This window comes from Hordeum vulgare, chromosome 5H (assembly GCF_904849725.1).
Source record: "Hordeum vulgare subsp. vulgare chromosome 5H, MorexV3_pseudomolecules_assembly, whole genome shotgun sequence".
Taxonomy (NCBI): Eukaryota; Viridiplantae; Streptophyta; class Magnoliopsida; order Poales; family Poaceae; genus Hordeum; species Hordeum vulgare.
Window position 1 is genome coordinate 264,839,409 of NC_058522.1, and position 12,566 is coordinate 264,851,974.

Sequence of the window (12,566 nt, forward strand, 5' to 3'; positions counted from 1 at the left end):
AGTCTTCACTGGTAACCCAGACACCAAACTCCATAGTGGCTCCGAGTCTTCCGATAGGAAGCGTGTTGCGCTTTTTTCAAGAGAAAATTAGGATCCAGACAAGCATTCGGGTGAGACCTGGGAACTTTCCCACAAACCCGTCTGGCCGGCTTAGGCGGAGGAGAAGATGAGTCGGAAGAAATAGAAATTACCTTTACGCCGTCATCTTGGCTTTGTCTATCATCATTCTATACATAAGAGATGCAGAGATATAAGCACAAATTATAGCAACGTATGTCAAAACAAAGAAGATAGAATTTTACCTCTGAAGAAACATCGCTGATTTGGGATTCGTCCACATCGGACGATTCGGTGATGGCGACTTTGCTTTTTCCCTTGGTTTTCCTCTTTGGAGGCGGCCTGGCTTGCTTCAGGGCCATCTTCTTCGGCCTCTTGGACCAGAATCAGTCACCTTTCTGAAGTGGAATTTTCATTATGCGAATCAGAATCAAAGTAAGTCGGGAAGAATGAACCAAAGGCGGGTTAAATTATTTACCTTAGGAGCCGGGTTAATCTTGCAGAATGGCTTGAGCCCTATCTGTTGGAAATATGCCCTAGAGGCAATAATAAATTAGTTATTATTATATTTCTTAGTTCATGATAATCGTTTATTATCCATGCTATAATTGTATTGATTGGAAACACAATACTTGTGTGGATACATAGACAAAACACTGTCCCTAGTAAGCCTCTAGTTGACTAGCTCGTTGATCAAAGATGGTCAAGGTTTCCTGGCCATAGGCAAGTGTTGTCACTTGATAACGGGATCACATCATTAGGAGAATCATGTGATGGACTAGACCCAAACTAATAGACGTAGCATGTTGATCGTGTCATTTTGTTGCTACTGTTTTCTGCGTGTCAAGTATTTGTTCCTATGACCATGAGATCATATAACTCACGGACACCGGAGGAATGCTTTGTGTGTATCAAACGTCGCAACGTAACTGGGTGACTATAAAGATGCTCTACAGGTATCTCCGAAGGTGTTCGTTGAGTTAGTATGGATCAAGACTGGGATTTGTCACTCCGTATGACGGGGAGGTATCTCGGGGCCCACTCGGTAATACAACATCACACACAAGCCTTGCAAGCAATGTAACTTAGTGTAAGTTGCGGGATCTTGTATTACGGAACGAGTAAAGAGACTTGCCGGTGAACGAGATTGAAATAGGTATGCGGATACTGACGATCGAATCTCGGGCAAGTAACATACCGAAGGACAAAGGGAATGACATACGGGATTACACGAATCCTTGACACTGAGGTTCAAACGATAAGATCTTCGTAGAATGTGTAGGATCCAATATGGGCATCCAGGTCCCGCTATTGGATATTGACCGAGGAGTCTCTCGGGTCATGTCTACATAGTTCTCGAACCCGCAGGGTCTGCACACTTAAGGTTCGACGTTGTTTTATGCGTATTTGAGTTATATGGTTGGTTACCGAATGTTGTTCGGAGTCCCGGATGAGATCACGGACGTCACGAGGGTTTCCGGAATGGTCCGGAAACGAAGATTGATATATAGGATGACCTCATTTGGTTACCGGAAGGTTTTCGTGCATTACCGGAAAAGTTTCGGGCTCATCGGTAGTGTACCGGGAGTGTCGGGAGGGGTGCCGGGGACCATCGGGAGGGGTGTCACGCCCCAAGGGGTCTCATGGGCTATGGGAAGAGATAAACCAGCCCCTAGTGGGCTGGAATAAGTTCCCACTAAGGCCCATAAGGTTTGAGAAGGAAAAAACACAAGGTGGAAAGAGTTTCCAAGTGGGAAGGTGGAATCCTACTCCAAGTAGGATTGGAGTAGGACTCCTCCACCTCCAATTTCGGCCAAACCTTTAGGTTTTGAGGCTGCCTCCTCCCCTCCCTCCCACCTATATATATGGAGGTTTTAGGGCTGATTTGAGACGACTTTTCCACAGCAGCCCGACCACATACCTCCACGGTTTTTCCTCTAGATCGCGTTTCTGCGGAGCTCGGGCGGAGCCCTGCTGAGACAAGGTCATCACCAACCTCCGGAGCACCGTCACGCTGCCGGAGAACTCTTCTACCTCTCCGTCTCTCTTGCTGGATCAAGAAGGCCGACATCATCGTCGAGCTGTACGTGTGCTGAACGCGGAGGTGCCGTCTGTTCGGTACTAGATCGTGGGACTGATCGCGGGATTGTTCGCGGGGCGGATCGAGGGACGTGAGGACGTTCCACTACATCAACCGCGTTCACTAACGCTTCTGCTGTACGATCTACAAGGGTACGAAGATCGTAAATCCCCTCTCGTAGATGGACATCACCATGATAGGTCTTCGTGCGCGTAGGAAATTTTTTGTTTCCCATGCGACGTTCCCCAACAGTGGCATCATGAGCTAGGTTCATGCGTAGATGTCTTCTCGAGTAGAACACAAAAGGTTTTGTGGGCGGTGATGTGCGTTTTGCTGCCCTCCTTAGTCTTTTCTTGATTCCGCGGTATTGTTGGATTGAAGCGGCTTGGACCGACATTACTCGTACGCTTACGAGAGACTGGTTTCATCGTTACGAGTAACCCCCTTTGCTCAAAGATGACTGGCAAGTGTCGGTTTCTCCAACTTTAGTTGAATCGGATTTGACCGAGGAGGTCCTTGGATGAGGTTAAATAGCAACTCATATATCTCCGTTGTGGTGTTTGCGTAAGTAAGATGCAATCCTACTAGATACCGATGGTCACCACGTAAAACATGCAACAACAAAATTAGAGGGCGTCTAACTTGTTTTTGCAGGGTATGCTTGTGATGTGATATGGCCAACGATGTGATGTGATATATTGGATGTATGAGATGATCATGTTGTAATAGATAATATCGACTTGCACGTCGATGGTACGGCAACCGGCAGGAGCCATAGGGTTGTCTTTATAACTAACGTTTGTGCTTGCAGATGCGTTTACTATTTTGCTAGGACGTAGCTTTAGTAGTAATAGCATGAGTAGCACGACAACCCCGATGGCGACACGTTGATGGAGATCATGATGATGGAGATCATGGTGTGACGCCGGTGATAAGAAGATCATGCCGGTGCTTTGGTGATGGAGATCAACAAGCACGTGATGATGGCCATATCATGTCACTTATAAATTGCATGTGATGTTAATCCTTTTATGCACCTTATTTTGCTTAGAACGACGGTAGCATTATGAGGTGATCTCTCACTAAAATTTCAAGACGAAATTGTGTTCTCCCCGACTGTGCACCGTTGCGACAGTTCTTCGTTTCGAGACACCACGTGATGATCGGGTGTGATAGACTCAACGTTCACATACAACGGGTGCAAAACAGTTGCACACACAGAACACTCGGGTTAAGCTTGACGAGCCTAGCATGTGCAGACATGGCCTCGGAACACATGAGACCGAAAGGTCGAGCATGAATCGTATAGTTGATATGATTAGCATAGGGATGCTTACCACTGAAACTATTCTCGACTCACGTGATGATCGCACTTGAGATAGCGGATTTGGATCATGTACCACTCAAATGACTAGAGAGATGTACTTTTTGAGTGGGAGTTCTTAAGTAATATGATTAATTGAACTAATTGTCATGAACATAGTCTAATGGTCTTTGCGAATTACGATGTAGCTTGCGCTATAGCTCTATTGTTTTTATATGTTCCTAGAGAAAATTTAGTTGAAAATTGATAGTAGCAAACTTTGCAGACTGAGTCTGTAAAACCGAGGATTGTCCTCGTCGCTGCACAGAAGGCTTATGTCCTTAATGCACCACCTGGTGTGCTGCACCTCGAGCGTCGTCTGTGGATGCTGTGAACATCCGACATACACGTTTCTGATGACTACACGATAGTTCAGTGCAAAGTACTTAATGGCTTAGAAGCAAGGCACAGAAAACGTTTTAAAACGTCACGGAACATAAGTGATGTTCTAAAGAGATGAAATTGTGATTTCATGCTTGTGCCCTTGTTAAGAGGTACGAGACCTCCAACAAGATTCTTTGACCACAAAGTAAAGGAGAAAAGCTCAATCGTTGAGCATGTGCTCAGATTGTCTGAGTACGACAATCACTTGAATCAAGTGGGAGCTAATCTTCCAGATGAGATAGTGATGGTTCTTCAAAAGTCACTGCCACCAAGCTTTGAGAGCTTCTTGATGAACTATAACATATCAAGGATAGATACAATGATCCTTGAGCGAATCGCGACATTTGACACTGCGAAAGTAGAAATCAAGAAGGAGCATCAATAGTTGATGGTTTGGAAAACCACTAAGTTTCAAGAAAGGCGAGGGCTAGAAGGGATACTTCGTGAAACGGCAAAACAGTTGCTGCGCTAATGAGGAGACCCAAGATTAAACCCAAACCCGAGACTAAGTGCTTCTGTAATAAGGGGAACAGTCACTGAGGCGGAGCAACTCTAGATATTTGGTAGATAAGAAGGCTGGCAAAAGTCGAAAGAAGTATATTTGATGTACATAATGTTGATGTGTACTTTACTAGTACTCCTAGTAGCATGAGGGTATTGGATACCGGTTCGGTTGCTAAGTGATTAGTAACGCGAAATGAAAGCTACGACATAAACGGAGACTAGCTAAAGGCGAGGTGACGATACGTGTTGGAAGTGTTTCCAAGGTTGATATGATCAAACGTCGCACGCTCCCTCTACCATCGGGATTGGTGTTGAACCTAAATAATTGTTATTTGGTGCTTGCGTTAGGCATGAACATGATTGGATCGTGTTTATTGCAATACGATTATTCATTCAAAGAGAATAATGGTTACTCTATTTGCTTGAATAATCACCTTCAATGGTTTATTGAATCTCGATTGTAGTGTTACACATTGGTGCCAAAAGATACGAGTTAAATGATGATAGTACCACTTACTTGTGGCACTGCCGCTTGAGTCATGTTAGTATAAATTGCATGAAGAGGGTCCATGCTGATGGATCTTTACTCACCTGATTGCGAATCACTAGTGACATGCAAATCATACCACATGAGCAAGGCCTTGTTTTCATTGAGATGAAACAAGATAGTAACTTGTTGGAAGTGATACATTTTGATGTATGCAGTCCAATGAGTGCTGAGGCACGCAGTGGATATCATTATGTTCTTACTTCACTGACGACTTGAGTAGATACAGGAGTATTTACTTAATGAATCACAAGTCTGAAATACTGAAAAGTTCAATTCCGTTTCAGAGTGAAGTTCGTCGTAACAAGAGGATGAACTCTCTACGATATGATCATAGAAATGAATATCTGAGTTACGAGTTTTTGGTAGACAGTTAAGACAATGTGGAAATTGTTTCACAGTTCATGCCACCTGGAACATCATAGTGTGATGATGTGTCTGAATGTCATAGCCACGCACTATTTAGTATGGTGCATGCTGTGATGTCTCTTATCGAATTACCACTATCGTTTATGGGTTATGCATTAGAGACAACCGCATTCACTTTAAATAGGGCACCGCGTATTTCCGTTGAGATGACACAGTATAGACTGAGGTTTAGAGAAATCTAAATTGTCGTTTCTTGAAAGTTTGGGGCTTCGACACTTATGTGAAAAAGTTTCAGTCTGATAAGCTCGAACCCAAAGCGGATAAATGCATCTTCATAGGATATCCAAAACAGTTGGGTACATCTCCTATCTCAGATCCGAAAGCAAAGTGTTTGTTTCTAGAAACGGATCCTTTCTCGAGGAAAGGTTTCTCTCGAAAGAATTGAGTGGGAGGGTAGTAGAAATTGATGAGGTTATTGAACCATCACTTCAACCAGTGTGTAGCAGGGCATAGGAAGTTGTTCCTGTGGCGCCTACACCAATTGAAGTGGAAGCTGATGATGGTGATCATTGAGCTTCGAATCAAGTTACTACAAACCTCGTAGGTCGACAAGGTCGCGTACTGCTGCAGAGTAGTACGGTAACCCTGTCTTGGAGGTCATGTTGTTGAGCAACAGTGAACCTACGAGTTATGGAGAAAGCGATGGTGGGCCCAGATTCCGACAAATGGCTGGAAGCCATGAAATCCGAGAGAGGATCCATGTATGAAAACAAAGTGTAGACTTTGAAAGAACTACTTGATGGTCATAAGACTATTGAGTAAAGATGGATCTTTAAAAGAAGACAGACGATGATGGTGATAAGTCACTATTAAGAAAAGCTCGACTTGTCGCAAAGATGTTTTCGACAAGATCAAACAGTTGACTATGATGAGACTTTCTCACTCGTAGCGATGCTAAAGGTCTGTTAGAATTATGTTAGTTGTTGATGCATTATTTATGAAATATTGCACGTAGGATGTCAAAACATTGTTTTCTCGACGGTTTCCTTGAGCAAACATTGTATGTGATACAACGAGAAGGTTTTGTCGATCCTAAAGATACTAGCAAGTATGCAAGCTCCAGTGATCCTTCAGTGGACTGGTGCAAGCATCTCGGAGTTGGAATATACACTTTGATGAGATGATCAAAGATTTTGGGTGTGTACAAGGTTTATGAGAAACTTGTATTTCCAAAGAAGTGAGTGGGAGCACTATAGAATTTCTGATAGGTATATGTGGTTGACATATTGTGGATCAGAAGTAATGTAGAATTTCTGTAAAGCATACAAGGTTGTTTGAAAGAAGTTTTCAAAGGAGTACCTGGATTACGCTACTTGAACGTTGAGCATCAAAGATCTATGGAGATAGATCGAAAACGCTTAATAGAAGTTTCAACAAGATGCATGCCTTGACAAGTTTTTGAAAGAGTTCAAAATAGATCAGCAAAGAAGGAGTTCTTGGTTGCGTTGTGAGGTGTGAATTTGAGTAAGACTCAAAACCCGACCACGGCAGAATAAAGAGAATAGACGAAGGTCGTCTTCTATGCCTTAGCCGTAGAATCTAAAGTATGCCATGCTGTGTACCGCACCTGATGTGTGCCTTGACTCAAAGTCTGTTGAGGGTACACAGAGTGATCCATGATTGAATCACTAGCAGCGGTCAAAATTTATCCTTAGTAACTAATGGACTAAGGAATTTTTCTCGATTATGGAGGTGGTTAAAGAGTTCGTCGTAAAGGGTTACGTTGATGCAAGCTTTGACACTAATCCGAATAACTATGAGTAGTGAAACGGATTCGTATAGTAGAGTAGATATTGGGAGCATTTCCGAATAGCACGTAGTAGCAGCATCTATAAGATGACATAAAAATTTGTAAAGAACACACGGATCTGAAAGTTTCAGAACCGTTGACTGAAAACTCTCTCACGAGCAAGACGTGATCAGACCCCAGAACTATATGGGTGTTGGATTCGTTGGAATCACATGCTGATGTGAACTAGATTATTGACTCTAGTGCAAGTGGGAGACTGTTGGAAATATGCCCTAGAGGCAATAATAAATTAGTTATTATTATATTTCTTAGTTCATGATAATCGTTTATTATCCATGCTATAATTGTATTGATTGGAAACACAATACTTGTGTGGATACATAGACAAAACACTGTCCCTAGTAAGCCTCTAGTTGACTAGCTCGTTGATCAAAGATGGTCAAGGTTTCCTGGCCATAGGCAAGTGTTGTCACTTGATAACGGGATCACATCATTAGGAGAATCATGTGATGGACTAGACCCAAACTAATAGACGTAGCATGTTGATCGTGTCATTTTGTTGCTACTGTTTTCTGCGTGTCAAGTATTTGTTCCTATGACCATGAGATCATATAACTCACGGACACCGGAGGAATGCTTTGTGTGTATCAAACGTCGCAACGTAACTGGGTGACTATAAAGATGCTCTACAGGTATCTCCGAAGGTGTTCGTTGAGTTAGTATGGATCAAGACTGGGATTTGTCACTCCGTATGACGGGGAGGTATCTCGGGGCCCACTCGGTAATACAACATCACACACAAGCCTTGCAAGCAATGTAACTTAGTGTAAGTTGCGGGATCTTGTATTACGGAACGAGTAAAGAGACTTGCCGGTGAACGAGATTGAAATAGGTATGCGGATACTGACGATCGAATCTCGGGCAAGTAACATACCGAAGGACAAAGGGAATGACATACGGGATTACACGAATCCTTGACACTGAGGTTCAAACGATAAGATCTTCGTAGAATGTGTAGGATCCAATATGGGCATCCAGGTCCCGCTATTGGATATTGACCGAGGAGTCTCTCGGGTCATGTCTACATAGTTCTCGAACCCGCAGGGTCTGCACACTTAAGGTTCGACGTTGTTTTATGCGTATTTGAGTTATATGGTTGGTTACCGAATGTTGTTCGGAGTCCCGGATGAGATCACGGACGTCACGAGGGTTTCCGGAATGGTCCGGAAACAAAGATTGATATATAGGATGACCTCATTTGGTTACCGGAAGGTTTTCGTGCATTACCGGAAAAGTTTCGGGCTCATCGGTAGTGTACCGGGAGTGTCGGGAGGGGTGCCGGGGACCATCGGGAGGGGTGTCACGCCCCAAGGGGTCTCATGGGCTATGGGAAGAGATAAACCAGCCCCTAGTGGGCTGGAATAAGTTCCCACTAAGGCCCATAAGGTTTGAGAAGGAAAAAACACAAGGTGGAAAGAGTTTCCAAGTGGGAAGGTGGAATCCTACTCCAAGTAGGATTGGAGTAGGACTCCTCCACCTCCAATTTCGGCCAAACCTTTAGGTTTTGAGGCTGCCTCCTCCCCTCCCTCCCACCTATATATATGGAGGTTTTAGGGCTGATTTGAGACGACTTTTCCACAGCAGCCCGACCACATACCTCCACGGTTTTTCCTCTAGATCGCGTTTCTGCGGAGCTCGGGCGGAGCCCTGCTGAGACAAGGTCATCACCAACCTCCGGAGCGCCGTCACGCTGCCGGAGAACTCTTCTACCTCTTCGTCTCTCTTGCTGGATCAAGAAGGCCGAGATCATCGTCGAGCTGTACGTGTGCTGAACGCGGAGGTGCCGTCTGTTCGGTACTAGATCGTGGGACTGATCGCGGGATTGTTCGCGGGGCGGATCGAGGGACGTGAGGACGTTCCACTACATCAACCGCGTTCACTAACGCTTCTGCTGTATGATCTACAAGGGTACGTAGATCGTAAATCCCCTCTCGTAGATGGACATCACCATGATAGGTCTTCGTGCGCGTAGGAAATTTTTTGTTTCCCATGCGGCGTTCCCCAACACTATCTGGCTACACTTGGCCAAGGGCTCGCCGGTTAACTTCTTGATAATGGTCACAATAACTTTCTCTGTTAGTGTTGTGCGGAAGTAGCATTGGGGGTGGTCCAAAGTGCCATCAAACTCATACATCAAGCCATCTCGGCGACTCAAGGGAAGGATGCGCCATTCCACCCAGCAGCGGATCAGATCAACTCCAGTAAGACCGTTGTTCGTTGAAGATCGTAACTCGGATAGCACTGGAGTAAAATCCAACTCCTCTTCTTCGGTGAGCTTGTCTGGAAGATTAAAGTTTGTAGGTAGGCGTTCCTTCCTATAGCCGATGAGTTTGTTTTCACCCGGAGGGGAAGTTCCCTAGCAATAAAACCAAGACTCGCCTCAGCCTTTGGGATGGCTAGGCATGGCGAGTGATGGGAATGAGCTGTCCCTACGGCGTTGAACGTTGACCCCTCCAAGTTCTAAGCTAGGGCCATAGACAAACTCGGTCTAGCGATTCAAATGGAAGAAGTACCAGAACAAAGGGACTGATGGTTCCATCCGCAAGTAGGCTTCACATAATACTTGGAACTGACATATGTTGCTAATCGAGTTGGGGCCTAGGTCTTGGAGGCGAACGTTCATGAAGGCCATAGCATCTCTGAGGCATTTTGATCCTGGCGGCTTAATCCCCCGTTCGAGGTGCTCAGAAAAAACAACTATCTCCCCTTCCTTCGGCATGGGGATTTCTTCGCCTAATCCGGATCGCCATCCGATAACTTCTTTCGGGTCGAAATTCCCCGTCTTCACGCAGTCGTTGAGGAAGGCATCGTCAACTTTGGTCGGGAGCCAATCGGCCTTGAAAACGGTACCCATAGCTACAGAGGAAAAGATCACGGGTAAATTAACTCGTCGAACGCTTGCTGAGTGGCTAAGAGGATCTGTTAACTCGCCGAAAATTTGTCAAGTGGCTAAGGGAATCTGTTGACTCGCCAATAAGGGACCGGATCTGGGCACAAGGGCGACTTAGGAATTTCCTATTATTTAGGGGAGAGATCCCAAAGCCTCAAAGATGTTCATTAAAGTGGTGAAGTGCAGATCTATAAACAATTTTTTACATGGCAGGCAGTAAAATATAGATCTACGAGCAAGTAAAAATGGATAGAAAAAAGCCTGGATAAGGTAAAACAGTCTATGGCTAGGGTACAAACAGTGAGGTTGATTTGACAGAAGCCTTTCTTAGTTCCTCGACATGAGCTAATCGGTTGAGGATATGGTCGATATTACCGCTCCTATCACTACTGCGAATCAATCACATATATGGAGGCATTCGAGGTGCTCTAAGAAACAGGCAGACGATGAACATCGAGGAACTAAGATCTGTTTCTAATGGTGAAGGGCTGACCTGATGATGGCGTCCGGAGGCGACCAAGGGAGATCTGCGGCGAGTGCTGCGTTCTTGGTCGGCCTGGAGATGCGTCGGACGCGGTGGCCGGAGACGGAGTTCCTCGGGCGGAGATGGAGTTCTTGGTGCGGTTGCGAGGAAGAAGAAGCCGACGAAATGGGTAGGTGGAGATGTTCCCTGCCCCCTTCCCCGAGCCTATTTATTGGGTCGGGCGCTGGAATCAAGGCGCCTCGTGCGGGAACTAAAGACAGGATAAAGATTCGCCATAATAGCGCCAAGATTTTTGGGATATCTGTGCCGAGAGATCCGTTGGGGATTGCGTCATCATTTCTTCCGATATTAAAGAGATAAGATGATGTCATCGAGAAACGGTTCGGCGACTTGGATATTTCTGCAAAGGGTGGTAGTTTAAGCGTATAATACATAAGAAAAGAGAATGAGTCACCCCTGATTAGGTAAGAGTATTGGCGTGAATAGGTTCAAGTCAATCTGGGGCCTAATGTTTGGGATATTATCTGTTGTGTGACCCGCCCTAGTTGGGCCGGGTCACCAAGCGGGCGACTCATCCTTTGGCGATTCAAGCTTTGGCCCGATAGGCCCAGGAGCTGGATGGCGGTTCAAGATCCTTGTGGGGAATCAATCATCGGGGAGTTCTCCAGTCTTGGAAAGCACGGCGACTTAGAGATAGAAAGAATCATGACTTGCATGATGGCAAGGTCTCTTGTAAACCCTAAGGGCTCGACCTGTATATAAAGGCGAGTCCCAGGGAAGGAGAGGCAGGTTAGAAATCATCGAAAGCCAGGTCAGGCGAGTTACGCCTTCCTTGTAATCGAAACATCAGCAATACAACACAAAGGCGGATGTAGGATTTTACCTCCTCACGAGGTGCCGAACCTGGGTAAATCTGTGTCCCGCTCCCATTCAACCCCTTTGAGTCGCCACCAAGGTGCGATGGCTCCAACACTAAGTCCTTTCACGAGGACATCTGTCGTGACAAAACCACGACAAATCCTATCTTGCATGTTGTAGTAACCTATTATGTGTCCTGATCCGCATACCCCAAGGTGACAATAGTTGGGATTCTTTTCGGCGATTGCCGTAGTTTGAGGAGTTCATGTATTCGTCATGTGTTAGTGCTTTGTTCCGGTTCTCTATTAAAAGGAGGCCTTAATATCCCTTAGTTTCCAATAGGACCCCACTGCCACGATAGGGTAGGAAAATATGTCATGAAAGTTCTTATAGCAAGCACGTATGACAATACACGAAATACATGCCTACATTATATTGATGATTTGGAGCTAGTTCTATGTCGCCCTAGTTTGTAACTATTACGTGATCAATGTCATCTAAATCATTATCCATCACCGATCCATGTGCCAACACTTTACATATACTGAATCTTGCTATGTTACTACTATTGTTGCTACTGTCACACCTGCTACTCAATTGCTATTGTTGCTACTGTCACAAAATTGCTGCTATCACTATTAACGTTGGTACTATCATTTCTTGCGCTACTAAATCCTTGATGCGGAGATATATTCCAGGTGCAATTGAATTGACAACTCAACGGTTACAGCCAATAAATATTCTTTGGCTCCCCTTGTGTCAAATCAATAAATTAGGGTGGAATACTACCCGTGAAGATTGTTGTGATCCCCTATACTTGTGGGTTATCAAGACCTTTTTCTCACGCCGTTGCTGGTGATCATAGCTTTATTTATTAGGTTGACTTGAGTAGATCCAATTGACACTATGAATAATATCAAAGATAATCAAACTAAGACCGCCCCCTCTCGCATGAGAGGTGGTAAGGAACTACCATCTAGCTCTGCTTTTGATTGACCTACTATTTTGAGTCATCTTGTTACACCACCACCTTTTGATCATCCTGATATGTCACATGAACTTGATGATGCTACTTGTGTAATTAAACATGATACTATTGCTACACATGTTGAAACTAAAACTATGCCACTGAGGGATTTACTTGATTCTCATATTGCTAG